The 14,993-nt window shown below is 44.9% G+C and overlaps 1 protein-coding gene across 11 annotated transcripts in view; it reads right to left on the bottom strand.

The window, feature by feature from the left end:
* Window positions 1–4,864, bottom strand: part of ZNF831 (zinc finger protein 831) — a 129,112-nt gene extending 124,248 nt beyond the window's left edge. For all 11 annotated transcript variants that reach the window (XM_038572754.1, XM_038572755.1, XM_038572756.1 and 8 more), the window contains exons 1-2: window positions 4,569–4,864; window positions 3,859–4,001 (exon numbers count right to left, since the gene is read on the bottom strand). The gene's annotated coding sequence lies outside the window, so the exon portion shown is untranslated. The remainder of the gene's footprint in view (window positions 1–3,858; window positions 4,002–4,568) is intronic.
* Between the last annotated feature and the right edge of the window lie 10,129 nt (window positions 4,865–14,993).

Here is a 14,993-nt window from a genome sequence, read left to right as displayed (position 1 = left end):
TTGTAGCAAATATATAAAAATTCAGGATACCTCGTTAAATCTCAATAAAATGTTAGTATAAGCACTTAGTATAAGCATGTCCTGTCCAACATTTGGGATACATTCATACCAAAAATGTATCTGTTGCATACCTGGAATTCAAATTTTAACTGAGGGGGCCTGTATTTTATCTGACAACACTACCTGGGACTTGAGGCTAACCACCTTCCGTTGTTACTAATATTATGTTTTCTCACCACTTTTAACTACACCCAGAGAACTCAGACTTTGTTTCCTCAGAGTCCAGTTTCCCAGTGTAGGGCAGGGAGAGCAGAGGTTACATGTGAGGTGAACCAAGAGCTGCTGAGGGGGAGGAAGGGGGAAGAAAGGGACATGTGTTTCCTAATTTAGTTAAAAATCTAAAATCTGTTCCTCTTTGGTTTCTGTGAGGAGCCCGGTGGTTATCACTGCAAACGTGAGGCCACGTTTCCTGTGGCGAAGGGTACGTGTGTTTGCATCAACAGGGCCCGTTTCTAGGGCTCCTCTCAGGATGTGAGGCCCATGGCAGGTCGCAGAGGAAGAGGGAGGGCATATGAGCAGGGGTTGCCTGGGAGGGAGGCTCTCTCTCCAGGGAGCCCCCAACCCCCATAGGATAAAAGCCTACTCCCCATAGCCCTTTGCCTAGCTTCCCCATCACATGCCACTTGACTGAGGCCCTTTGCAGAGCATAGAGGTGATCATATGTCCAATTCCTGATTTCTGCTCCAGGGTTGGCCTCAGCAGGAAAGGCCAGAGCTCAGGGAGTCCCACCTTTCACAGGGAGTCACCATCAAATGCAGGAAGCTCAGGTACAAAATGTGCATGGAGAGTGTGTGCTCTGTCTGCAGGGCTTCACAGTCTGACCCTCCAATGGCCTAAGCTCAAGCTTTTCCAGCTGGGGCATGTGTTCTTCTGGAATGCAGAGAGTGCCACAGAAGTACCACCTACTGACACTACAAGTAGGCATGTGCCACATCTGGGGATGACAATTTTCTTTCAAGAATTTTTTAGAGGCCAATGTTATTTTACAGAAAGATCAATGGATATACCATGGAGTGCCACGCAAAGTTTTCATATTTTTAGATAAAATGCAAAAAATAAAATGTCAAAGTTTTGGTTTCCTCCTCCATAAAGCAGTGATGGGGTGCACACCAGCCTCACAGAGCCACTGCAAGGACTGAAAAAAGAAATGCAGGTAAACCCTTTCCCTAGCAGAGCATCAGGGAAGAGTAGGATCTTTTCTAATTGGGACTCTGATTACCACTGAAACAGGACTCAATGGTTAAGATCTCTTCATCTGATCATGTATATCAGACTTCAATGTGCATAAAGGAATCATGAGGCAATCAAAGAACTCAAAGGTTTGAGGCACCAGATGAAAATTTCATTTGATTTTCTAATGGTATCCTCTGGTCAGGTCTCAAACAGGGCAAAAGTCTGAAATCCATCTGCCTTGTCTGCTATACTAAGATGGGCACTTATCTTGCACATCTGTGGCCACAGATATGGCCGGCCTATATGGGGCCAGAGATCGTTATTACCAATAGAGTGACCATTCACTGGTTCCCCCTTCTTGACCTCTTGCCTTAGCTGAATGCAAGTGTATCCAGCCCAGAACAATCCAACCATGCCTGCTGAGGATACCAGGCCAAAGATGCCTGGGTGAAGGATGTGGTCAGCAGTGTTCAAGGAGCATACTGTAGTCAGGAGGGCAGACACACACAACTAGATTGGTGAGCTCAGGACCCTTAAACCAGCCGAGTGGATGGAATGGTGAGGCCTCTTGGCATGATACCCAGGTCAGTGCCCTGCTTACTCTGCCCTCTGACCCTTCTTCTCAAGAAGTTCAGAAACTCAGTGGTGGCACTGCTTCTTCAGGACTGAAAACGGATTTGGCCAATGCTCATCCACACTGTTTCTCCACTCAACAGAGGCCAACCACGTGCCCTGGGAACTCTCTAAGCCTGCTCTGAGGAGACTGTCCATGCTCCTGTCTTGAATGGCTCAACCAAAAGTAATCTGTGAACTAAACAAAGACTACGCATCAGCCTTCACAAATGGTACTGAACAATAAGTAGTGACTTGGTCTGACTCTACGATAGCAGGAAAATATTCTGAATAATATAAGAGTATTTAAGGCATGTGTCTTCTCATTAGGTCCCATAATGTGTTCACACTTCCTGATTGATCTAATAATTGTTGCAAACGTACACAAACAGTTGTCCCAACAGCTCAAGTACCGTTTGGCCTTCCATTTCTCATTCCCGCCTCTTGCTCAAGCTGGCTGCTATCCTGTTACCACCTCAGAAAGCAAGGTGCCATGCTCACGGTAACTCCTGCATTTAAACCACTCTTCAGATTTACGGCCTCGGTTCTGAAACGTGAACAGGCTTTTTCAGGGTAATTAGCCTCACACACTATTTCAGCCAACATGTGATCAACCTAGCCCCATAATTAGTTCCTGCTAAAATATTACACTTTGTGTAAACTACACTGGAAGATGTTCCTCTACTTTGTCAAAATCAGTCTCATCAGGAGATCAGGGGGCCTCACTCTTCTTTCTGGTGGTAGAGTTGCCCCCAGAGCCATTTTTGTTTATCCAAGCCATGATCCAACATCTTTTTTTTTTTTTTTTTTTTTTTCCAATTTCAGCTTGTACAGCCTTTCCTTTTTGAAAAACAAAACATAGCAATCACAATTCTTCCTTGGCCAGTGGCCAGACATCCAAGGGCTGGAGCCAGGAGATTAACGGATACACCCAGAAAGGACAAGGTCAGAGAGCAGAACACTGTGGACACGTTTGTGTAGGAGACAGCCTCAGGAGAATGGGAGAGCGCCCATATATGAGGGTCGGCACCTCCCAGTTTGAATGACATGCTAAGGCCCTTCCAAACCAGTGGATGAAACATGCTTGTGACACTAATTAATGCCAGGCAAAATGTTAACAGCAGATCTTGGAAACTAAAAATAGACCTATTCCAACTGATTCATCCCCTGACTGCACAGATTTCGGAGGTTTTGTATCTGTCTCTCTTCTACATGTATGTTAGATTATGGCCTCTTTTCTCTCCCTCCATCTTTGTTGTTCTCCTCTCCTTCCTGTTGAGAGGTTTAAACCTTCCAGAAGAGATGTCCCCACTTGGCTACCCTCCGACCCACAAACATGCTTAATAAGCAAGGAAATCATTTCTTTTCCTGGCTCACATGGTCGGGAGCTATGTAATTTGTACTTAATATTTTCCATGCGGATGTTTCTGCCTGTTGCATCACACACACACAACTCTATAGCTTCGTTTCCGATTACGGTCCCTTCTATTTTAAACTTTGTTGATTTCTACTGGGAAGGAAGCCTATTTCATACAGATTAGCTGGACAGCTGGGTCTGATTGCTTCTGATGACTGGGCTTGGGGCCACTGGGGAAGCAGGTTTCCCAAAGCCCCTTGGATGGAGCCCCATTCCATACGGCCCCAAAAGAATCGGGTCAGTGCTCACTTCGGGGAGGAAGGGTCAGCAGCCTCGGGTGGAAATCAACAGGTCAAGCCCAATGCAGGATCAGACCTTATTCCACATCTCAGGCTTAGGAGGCTGTGCTGGAAGGTGGAGGAGGAGCGGGGAGGGGGACCAGAAGCCCCCTGGTTCAAAAGCTCTCACAGGGACCTGGGGGGGGGGAGGGCTTGTGTCAGAGATAACGACGTGTGCTTGGAAGGAAGCATCCATCATGCTTGCCTGATAGAATCACTCGGGAGGCAACAGACAAGGCTCAATGATTAAGGTCCCTTCATCTGGCCTTGCATCCCAGACCTCCAGGTGCATAAAGAAATCACAAAGACCTCTCTCACCTTCACGTGCTCAGTCCACAGGCAGGTGGGGGCTGCCGCGCTCTCCCGAACACCGGTGGCTCCGATGAGGCAGGAGTATTCTCCCTGCTAGTCCCATCTCTGCCTTTGCTTCTCTTTATGCCTTCTCTAGAGAAAACCGAGTGCTGGAAATGTAAAAAAAAAAAAAAAAAAAAAAAAAAAAGTGTGTGTGTAGGGTGGTGGGTGTCGGGGAGGCGGGGGCGCGGCGGGGGGACGCCGGGGGGTAGGTGTGCAGCCTGCCCTGGTGTGGGTTCGGGTGTAATGGCCGACGCTGGGGAGATGGTTTGCCTGCTGAAGCTCAGTGCCACTGCAGCTCTGTGTGTGGGCGGCGGCAGCTACACGGCTGGGTTTCAAACCATTACACTGAACATTTGCAAACAGATAAAAAAACAAAACCATCCGGTACAAATGGAAACTTCTGTTTTCCCTGCTCTCCCCGCGCCGTCCCCTCGAGCGTCGGGGGAGCAGCGGGCGCGGGTGGGCGCACGGCCCTGGGCGCTCGGGGACGGCCCCGCCCCGCCCCGCCCCCCGCACGCACGCACGCACGCACGCACGCACGCCCGCGGCCGCCGACCCTCAAGCGCCCCGAAGGTCCCGGATGAACACGCGCCACCCCAGGGTCCCGCTCGGAAGCCAGCACCGGAAACCGGAAGGGGGGGTGGGGGCGTCCCCACCTGGCCCCCCCACGCTACCTGAGAACGGTGGCCGCGGGGCCGAGGTGCGCGCCCACGGCCGGGAGACCCCGTCCTCGAAGAACGGCCTGGGACGCTCCATGCGAAGACGGTCCCCCCCACTCCGGTCAAGGTACTTTGGCGACCGCTGTATCCGGTACCGCTCCGCTTCAGTCGCAGTGCACGTGAGCAGGCAAAGGCGCTGAGATGCGCGATGCCCGGCAACTAGGAACCCTGCTTCGCTCGCTTAAGCTGGCACTTCCAAAGCCGGCGACGCCTCAGCCCACAGGCCGCCATGGGCCTGAGGAGAGTCGCCACCCAGCACACCGCGCAGGCGCACGCACGCCACGCACGCACATACGCACGCACGCACATACGCACCCCGCACGTGCGCACTCGCGGCCGCGCGCTCCCGCCGTGGAGCCTTCGCCATGAAGGCCTCTGGGTGAGGAGATGCTGAGGGAGGCCGAGGCGGTGAGCCTGAGGCCGCGGTTCCGGCGGGACGGGAAACCCCGGGGGCGGGAAGGGGGGACCCCCCTCCTGGCTCCTCCCGCATCCCCCTCGCGGGGCGCCGTGGCGAGCTCCCCTCCCGCAGACCTCAGCCGGGCGGTGCAGAAAGGAGACGGGCGTGTCGGCTGCTCGAGAGTGTGGCGCTTAGGACGCAGAAAAGCAGCATGAAGGCGTCAACTCCTGGAGGTGAATTTGCGGGATGGAGGCTTCCGTGTTGCACGTGGCCGACGGGACGGGCAGGAGGGGAGAAGAGAAGATGGCGCGCTCTGCTGGACTGGGGGAGGCTTGGCCCGTCGGTGCCGGCAGACGCCGGCCCCACGGCCCCCCATGGATGGGCGTCGGGCAAGCCCTTTGAGCCCCAGCCCCTTCATCTCAAAACCGCTTTTAGCCAAGGATGATTCTGACCCCCGGGAAGTCCTCTTTGGTAGTCACGACGGGGCCATATTTGGCGTCCAGTAGGTAGCATCCTGGGGATGCCGCTGAACCTCCTAAAATGCGCAGGGAGGCCCTAGAAGAGAATGACCCGGGTCAGCAGTGCAGCAGAAGCTGAGGCCCCAGACCAGGTAGGTGGACCCTCCAGCCCCCCTCCACGGGGCTCGAATGAGACACCACATGCGCTTCTGACTAAAGCAGAAGGCAATTGCAGCATGTTTGATAAGAAGGAGACTTCCATATCATTTAGGTGGCATTTAATTTCTTATTGGGCAACAAGATGGAAACAGATGGAAAGTAGAGTAAAAGCTCTCTGCTTCAGACCAAGATGAGAGAAAGCCTGACTGCCTTATAAACATTCCAAATTACACGATTTTTAGAAAAAAAAAAGAATAATAAGAAATGCCTCCCCTTGCTTAAGTACATCAGAGAACTTGAACTCTGTGTGAACAGAGTGAAATGAGTGTAGAAAGGCTTTAAAAAGCTTGCAGGCACTTCCACGGATAATCATTGGTAATTAGAGCATTTTATAGAATCCATTAAAGAGGCTTTAAACAAAGCCAAAATTATTTGTTGACCTTTCTTCTGAAGGAGGGTAACGGTCATGCTGACAACACTAATGTGTACAGCCTGGTTGGAGGTTTTCTTTTAAAGAAATCTTCAGCCAAGCTTGCGCTACGGTCTTAGGTACGTGGCAAATTATTAGAGACCAACAAAAAGAGAAAGTGAAATTAAAGTTCAAACTCCTGTTCCAGCTGATTTCCCAGCATCAGAAAGAAAAGCTGACCGTGCCTCATTCCGCGCCGCCATTCAGTGGGACCCTGAAGTAGGACTCAGAGTCCAGGCCCTGGAAATGACTTTCTTTTGACCAGCAGTGAAGTCCTAGGTGGCTGTGAACTCAGAAGAGGCAGGTAGGGCCAGGCCTGCTATGTTGGGAGCGAAGGAAGAAAGGGTGTGTGCAAGGCAATCGGTGCAGAGACCAGCGCTCTTGCAAAGAGGCTTTCGAGGAAGGAATGACAAGCCAAGTTTCTGACGTGGACAGTGCACTGGGCCCACATTACCAGTTACATCAGCTTCCTCCAGGAGCCAAAACAGAGAGGAAGGCCAGGCTGTTAGTTTTGACTTTCCTGTGCCTTCCTCGTTCACCTATCCACTCACCCAAACCAGGACAAGCAATAGTCATACATCTGAGAACTTCCTGTGCCAGCAATTTGTTTGGCCCTAGGAACAAATGGTGAAGGAAAAGCAAAGCATAGTCTGTGCCTTCATAGAGCTAATAGTCAGATGGAGTAAAGAGACAAAAATCAAAGAATTATGAAAAAAACACATCCAGTTCATTCAGTTAGTCATTGGCTGAGAATTTGAATCTCTTCTTTATACTAGGCACTATTCAAGGAGAAAAAAAGAATGTGTAAGCAAATTACTGTCAAGAATCACGATGAAAACAATAATTTCATGAAACTCTACCTGAAGAGTATCAGAAGCTCTAAAGCTGAGGCCACCTCTCTTTGTTAAAAGAGGATGGGAGGGGCCAAGTGTTAAAGGACCTACCCACCAAGGCTGGGTTAGTCAGGAGAGTAGCTTCTCATTTCGTGATGCATCATTATACAACTCCAGGTTCTATGCTACCCAAGGTCATCTTGCACTCCACAAATTCAGTGAACCCCAGCTTTGGAAACATACCCTTAAACATGGAGGTATTGTTGAAGAAAAAGAGGACCCAAACCATCCCAGCCATGGACTCGAGGTCTTACCAAGGGAAGAGGGCTCTTCAGAACCTAGGACAGTTCTGGAATGCCTGGTTGTCTAGTTCCCCACTCTTCCCTGCATGCTGCCAGGACAGAGGAGACACACCAGTGCTTCCTACCATGGGGAAAGGGTTACTCTGCACATCAATGTCTGCTGCTTTCTGTATGCCTTGCTCCCACATGTCTCTGCTTTTTCATAGTTTTCAGCCTATTCCCACTGCCAACTCTTTGACTCTTTTCCACTCTTTCCACCTGTGCCAAGAAAGAAACTGGTTCACTTAGTCTATACAAGGCCTCACAGTTGCTGAGAGTTTGCCCGTTAGGTTTACCCAGAAGCCACAAGCCATCTTACAGATGACTACTGTGGAGTCAGCCAGCCACCACTGAGTCAGCTCTAGACAATGGACTGAGTTTCTCCAAAGGGCACAGCCAGCATTCTATGGAGAGTCTCCCTCCCAACACAGTGGTCTGTAGGAGATGAGGGTCTGGACCAATCTGGTGGTCCCTGAGGTCATTTCACATGACCTACAGATGAATATTTTAAATTGTCATGGTTATGTTTTTATTCTACTGTGACTTAGTACAACTGCAGCTAAAAGATCAAACTCATGTGTTTCCCTTTTCAATAGATTTTAATAACTAATTCTTAAAATATCCATTTTATTGAAAGACTTATATGTAAACATAAATGAACTAGAATAGTTAAATGATTTTGAAAAAGAAAGGAATCACACTATCTAATTTTAAGACATGTATCTACAGTAATCAAGACTGTGCTATTGACGGAGATAAACACATAGATCAATAGAACAGGATAAAGAACCCTGAAATAGACCTATGCAAATATGCTTGACTAATTCTGGCAGAGGTGCAAAAGCAATTTAATGAAGGAAGGATAATCTTTTCAACAAATGATGCTGGAGCAATTGGATGTCTTAGGCAAAAAGAAAAGAGAAAAACTATCCTAAATCTCACACCTTACATGAAAAGTAACTTGGAATGGATCATAGATTTAAATGTCAATTATAAAACCATAAAACTTTTAGAAGAAAACATGGTACAGAAACTCAGGACCTAAGGTTAAAGCAAAAAGTTCTTAGATATGACACCAAAAATACAGTTCATAAAAGAAGAAAAAATTATATTTTATTAAAATTAGATCTGCTCTGCAGAAGACTCTGAAGAGAATGAAAAAGAAGCTTTATCGAACAAATGGTGTTTGAACAATTGGATATCCACATGCAAAAAAGAAGGGAGGGAGGAAGGAAGGAAGAAAAAGAAAGAAAAGAAAAAAGAGAAAGAGGGACACCTGGGTGGCTCAGTGGTTGAGCATCTGCCTTTGGCTCAGGGCATGATCCCAGGTCCCGGGATGGAGTCCCACATCAGGCTCACTGTGAGGAGCCTGCTTCTTCCTCTGCCTATGTCTCTGCCCCTCTCTTTGTGTTTCTCATGAATAAATAAATAAAATACTTTTTAAGAAGAAAGAAAAAAATCTAGACACAGACCTTACACTCTTCACAAAAATTAACTCAAGATAAATCACTGATCTAGGGGATCCCTGGGTGGCGCAGCGGTTTGGCGCCTGCCTTTGGCCCAGGGCGCGATCCTGGAGACCTGGGATTGAGTCCCACGTCGGGCTCCCGGTGCATGGAGCCTGCTTCTCCCTCTGCCTGTGTCTCTGCGCCTCTCTCTCTCTGTGACTATCATAAATAAATAAAAATTAAAAAAAAAAGATAAATCACTGATCTAAATGCAAAATGCAAAACTATAAAACTCCAGCAAAAGAACATAAGAGAATCCCTAGATGACCTTGGGTTTGGTGATAACCATGTAGATACAACACCAAAGGCACTATCCATGACAGAAATAACCAGTCAGCTAGACTTCATTAAAATTAAAAACTTTTTTTTAATTAAAAACTTTTGCTCTGAGAAAGACAATGTCAAGGGAATGAGGAAATAAGCTACAGATAGGGAGAAAATATTTGTGAAAGACATCTGATAAAGACTTACCCAAAACATACAAAGAGTTCTTAAAACTCCTTCATCAAGATAAGAAGCTTTTGCACAGCAAAGGATACAGTCAACAAAACTCAAAGACAACCTACAGAATGGGAGAAGATATTTGCAAATGACATATCAGATAAAGGGCTAGTTTCCAAGATCTATAAAGAACTTATTAAACTCAACACCAAAGAAACAAACAATCCAATCATGAAATGGGCAAAAGACATGAACAGAAATCTCACAGAGGAAGACATAGACATGGCCAACATGCATATGAGAAAATGCTCTGCATCACTTGCCATCAGGGAAATACAAATCAAAACCACAATGAGATACCACCTCACACCAGTGAGAATGGGGAAAATTAACAAGGCAGGAAACCACAAATGTTGGAGAGGATGCGGAGAAAAGGGAACCCTCATACACTGTTGGTGGGAATGTGAACTGGTGCAGCCACTCTGGAAAACTGTGTGGAGGTTCCTCAAACAGTTAAAAATATACCTGCCCTACGACCCAGCAATTGCACTGTTGGGGATTTACCCCAAAGATACAAATGCAATGAAACGCCGGGACACCTGCACCCCGATGTTTATAGCAGCAATGGCCACGATAGCCAAACTGTGGAAGGAGCCTCGGTGTCCAACAAAAGATGAATGGATAAAGAAGATGTGGTTTGGGATCCCTGAGTGGCTCAGCGGTTTGGCACTTGCCTTTGGCCCAGGGTGCGATCCTGGAGTCCCAGGATCGAGTCCCACGTCGGGCTCCCGGTATGGAGCCTGCTTCTCCCTCTGCCTGTGTCTCTGCCTCTCTCTCTCTCTCTCTCTCCGTCTCTCTCTCTCTCTCTCTCTCTATCATAAATAAATAAATCTTAAAAAAAAAGATGTGGTTTATGTATACAATGGAATATTACTCAGCTATTAGAAATGACAAATACCCACCATTTGCTTCAACGTGGATGGAACTGGAGGGTATTATGCTGAGTGAAGTAAGTCAGTCGGAGAAGGACAAACATTATATGTTCTCATTCATTTGGGGAATATAAATAATAGTGAAAGGGAATATAAGGGAAGGGAGAAGAAATGTGTGGGAAATATCAGAAAGGGAGACAGAACGTAAAGACTGCTAACTCTGGGAAACGAACTAGGGGTGGTAGAAGGGGAGGAGGGCGGGGGGTGGGAGTGAATGGGTGATGGGCACTGGGGGTTATTCTGTATGTTAGTAAATTGAACACCAATAAAAAATAAATTAAAAAAGAAAAAAGAAAAAAGAAAAAAAAAAACTCAATAGTAAGAAAACAAACAACCCAGGTGCCTGAGTGGCTCAGTCAGGTATCCGATTCGATCTCAGTTCAGGTCTTGATTTCAGGATTGTACATTCAAGCCCCGGGTTAGACTCCACGCTAAGCAAGGAACTTAATTTAAGAAAATAAAACAACGTAGTTAGAAAATGAATTAAAGACCTTAATACCTTACCAAAGAAGATCTACGATTGGCAAGTAGGCATATTAAAACATGCTAAAAAATAAATAAATAAAATAAAATAAAATAAAACATGCTAAATCTCCTATGTCAATAGGTAATTGCAAGTTAAAACAAGATGCTACTATTTATGTATTAGAATGGCCAAAACCTGGAACATTGACAATACCAAGTGCTGTCGAGGTTGTGGAGCAACAAGAACTCTCATTCATTACTGGTGGGAATGCAAAATGGTACAGCTACTCTACAAGACAGTTTGGCAGTTTTCTTTTTTTTTTAAGATTTATTTATTTATTTATGATAGACATAGAGAGAGAGGGAGGCAGAGACACAGGAGGAGGAAGAAGCAGGCTCCATGCCAAAAGCCCGACGTGGGACTCGATTCCGGGATTCCAGGATCGCTGCCCTGGGCCAAAGGCAGGCGCTAAACCTCTGAGCCACCCAGGGATCCCCAGTTTGGCAGTTTCTTATGAAGTTAAACATACTCTTACGGATAACCCAGTAATCACACTTCTTGGTACCCAACAGAAAACTTAGGAAACTTATACCCACAAAAAAACCTGCACACGTATTTATAGCAGCTTTATTCATAATTGCTAAAATTTGGAAGCAACCAAAATGTCCCTCAGTAAGTGAATGAATAAGTAAACCATGGTATATCCAAACAATATATTATTTAGTGCTAACAAGAAATGAGCTTCAAGCCATGAAAAGACTACCCACTGTATGATTCCAACTATATGACATTTTAGAAATGGCAAAACTATAGAGACAGTAAAAAACAATAGAGGTTGCCAAGGGTTAGAGGGGAAGGGTGAATAGGTCGAGCGCAGCAGATTTTAAGGCATTGGAAATACTCGTTATAACACTATATTGATGGATGCATGTTCTACATTTGTCCAAGCCAGTAGAATACACAACACCAAGAGTGACCATATTATTAACTATAGACTTTAAGTGATGATGATGTATCAAAGTGGGTTCATCAGAACCTTAAACTGGTCTGAAAAATTGTCTTTATTTTTAAAACCTGTAAAAACTAAATGGTGTAAAAAAAATCCAATTAAAAAATGGGCATCAGACATGAACTGACACTCCACCCAGAGGACAAACAGACGGTCAAAAAGCACATGAGAAGATGCCCAACACCATCAGGGAATGCAGACTAAAACCATCACTGCACACCTATCAGAATAGCTAAAATAAAAAATACCAACAATACCAAATACTGGCAAAGAAGTAGATAAACTAGATCATCCACATGTGATCACCTGCATAAGAAATTGGACAATGAACATTTTGGCAGTTTCTTATGAAATCAAATGCACACTTATTAGACCACTTGGCAGTTGCACGTTTGGATATCTCTCCCTGAGAAATGAAAACTCATTTTCACACACCTGTCTATACATGTTTATAGATGCTTTATTTGTAATATCAACAACTGGGAACTACCCAGATGCCCTTCAATAAACTTATATGTACACCATGGAATACTGTTTAAAAAAAAACTGATACACACAACTTGGATGAATCTCAAGAGCATTGTGCTGAGGAGGGGAAGCCAATCATATGCACTGTGTGATTAATTTATGTAATACAAATGACAGAATCATAGAGATGAAAAATATATCAGTGGTTGCTGGGGGGTTAGGGACAGACAGTGAAGTGAGATTGCAAAAGGGCAACACAGGCAGCTGTATCTTGATAGTATCGACACAGGATAAAATTGCACAGGCATAGACACAAACACACGAATGCATGTGAACACTAGTGAAGTCTGAATGAGGTCTACTCTACAGCATAATTAATTGCATTGTAAATGTCACTTTCCTACTTTTGATATTGTACCAGAGTTATTAAGATGTTGCCATTGAAACGATGAAAAGTCAATAGCACTTCTCTACTATTTTTTAGTCTGTAATTATTGGAAAAGGGTTTCAAAAGAGAAAATATTAATTACATAATAATTATAGGTAATTCATGAATTCAAAAAAACTGGGGTAGCAACACAGACCCACCCAAGGTTCAGGAACAGATGTTCCTCTGGTGCCAATGGGCGTGGTCCAGCCCAGGGGCAGACAACCAGTGGAGGTCAGAGGCAAGACTAGCTCTTCTCCCCTAAGAAATGGCTGGGCAAATTTAAAATCACAGTGGCCTCTGAGTCCAAATGAGCCAACTTACTAAATGGCCAGAGGCCTTCTTTAAACTCAACTAAAATTGAATTGAATGACACAGCAGATGTCTTTGTGATAAGAGCAGCCTCAGACAGAAATACCACATTTCATCAACTCTAAGACACACAATTGCAAGAAGCACCATTATTTTTTGTTCCGCTATGAAAGAAAAATAAGCTGCCAATTAAACCATGACACAATGCTTTCTTATCACTTAGAATTTTTAATTTTACTTATTGAAAGAGTTCTTTGAGACTTAATTAGACAGATTTTTATCACATATTACTATTGTGCATACATAAAAATGAAAATACAAGGGAAATAAATTGGTTGTTATTCCTCAAACTTCTTTATACTGAGTCCAACTCTTCTGAATCACTTTTCAACTCAGACTCATCAATGTCTGGGTTTTTTCCACATTCTCTCATCCTCTGTGCATTCATCCATAGCACTGATGATGTAGCATTTCTTTAAAGAACCCATAAAAGGATTAAAAGTCATGAACACAGGGCTCTCAGCAGACTTTAAAGTTATATACCTTTTTTCTGCCTTCGTTCCCACTTCAGCAGTGTCACAAAACAGAAATGATTTGCTCAGACCCTTCACTCCATCCCTGCAGCCATGACATTCATAGAGGTTACAAGAGGGCTCACCATCCAATCCAAGATCTTCCAGTATGCTGACATTGGTCAGCTGTGTATCAGATACATGTGTTTGCTGCAGAAGGGAATGTCAGGCTTGGATGCTGGGTTTTTTCAGGTCTGTACAATGCACAGACAATTCAACTGTGTCACGGCCTTCATGACACTCTGTGGACCATAAGATCATTCTCATTTCAGAAATACTGTCCATGTGAAAAATGTTCATCTTAGAAATAATGAAATGCAATAAGTGGATAAATAAAATAATGTCAGATGGCCTTAAGTGCTATGAAGGAAATAAAATTTAAAAATATGACCAAGAATGGCTGTGAGGGAGGTAGACAAAGAGAACCCTTCTGAGGACAGGATATTTGAAAATAGTCTGAAAAATAAGCTATCAACCAAAGTAAAATGAGGAAGAAGTGTCCCAGACTGTATCTGCATGAGAAGATAGATTATGCCACAAAACAAAACAACCCCGAAGTCTTGGTTACATAAAGCAATAAAGTATAAGTTTCTAACTTATACTTCATATGCATACATACAGGGTAGACCAAAGTATCTTTCTCATTTTAAGACCCAAGGTTGATGGAGAAGCTGCTGTCTAGAAATCTCCAGTTGCCATGGCAAAAAGAAAGGAAGGGGGTAAATTCCACACAGGTTGTGAAATCTGCTACCCACAAATGACACATGTCCATCTGCCCATGTTACTTTAGTCAAAGCAAATTACTTGGGCTGCCTAACTTCCAGGGGACAGGAAGTGAAGCATAATCTACCATGTGCCTGTGAGAAGAACCAATCAAATTTAAGGAACAGCAATAATGGCCACATAGGCAGAGAGAAGAGCAAGCATAGATGCAGTGAGGTGCAAAGAAGCATGGGGATGGGGATGGAGAAGAGAGGAAGAAGGTCAGTATTACTGGAGAAGGGTAACAAGGGGGACAAGTGGCAGCAGAAGACAGCACCCTGGAAAGTGCATAAACCTGTCCTACAGCCCAACCATGCTCTAGTAACCACAACTTCATCCTATGACCTCAGATGCCTGTAGACAGAATTAAGCAACTAATTGTATAATGAGGTGGTTCAATTACACCTAATTTCCACAAATGCTTTTGTTGAGCAAACACTGTAATGCCAGAATGTGGTTTTCAATCATTTAATTAGTCTTCCAAAATGCTCCAAAATCGGTGTTAATCACAGTTTTAAAATAATACATGTAATGTATCCTTAAATACTTTACTGTGTCTCAGCATTAATCCTCCAATTAAATATATTGAGTAATTGATACATATTTAACACCTGGCACTTGGAATTTTGAAAATAATGCATTTCTAAAAGCAGGTAGCCAATGGGTAAAGTGCAAAATATAGGCCCTAGCAATTTTATTTGGGATGGCTAGGGACAGAGGGGCCTGGCTCTCAGTACTGGGGGGAGGGGGTGTGCAGAGATGAGGC

The sequence above is a fragment of the Canis lupus genome, chromosome 24 (assembly GCF_011100685.1).
Source record: "Canis lupus familiaris isolate Mischka breed German Shepherd chromosome 24, alternate assembly UU_Cfam_GSD_1.0, whole genome shotgun sequence".
Classification (NCBI taxonomy): Eukaryota; Metazoa; Chordata; class Mammalia; order Carnivora; family Canidae; genus Canis; species Canis lupus.
This window is presented reverse-complemented; position numbering and strand designations above follow the sequence as displayed.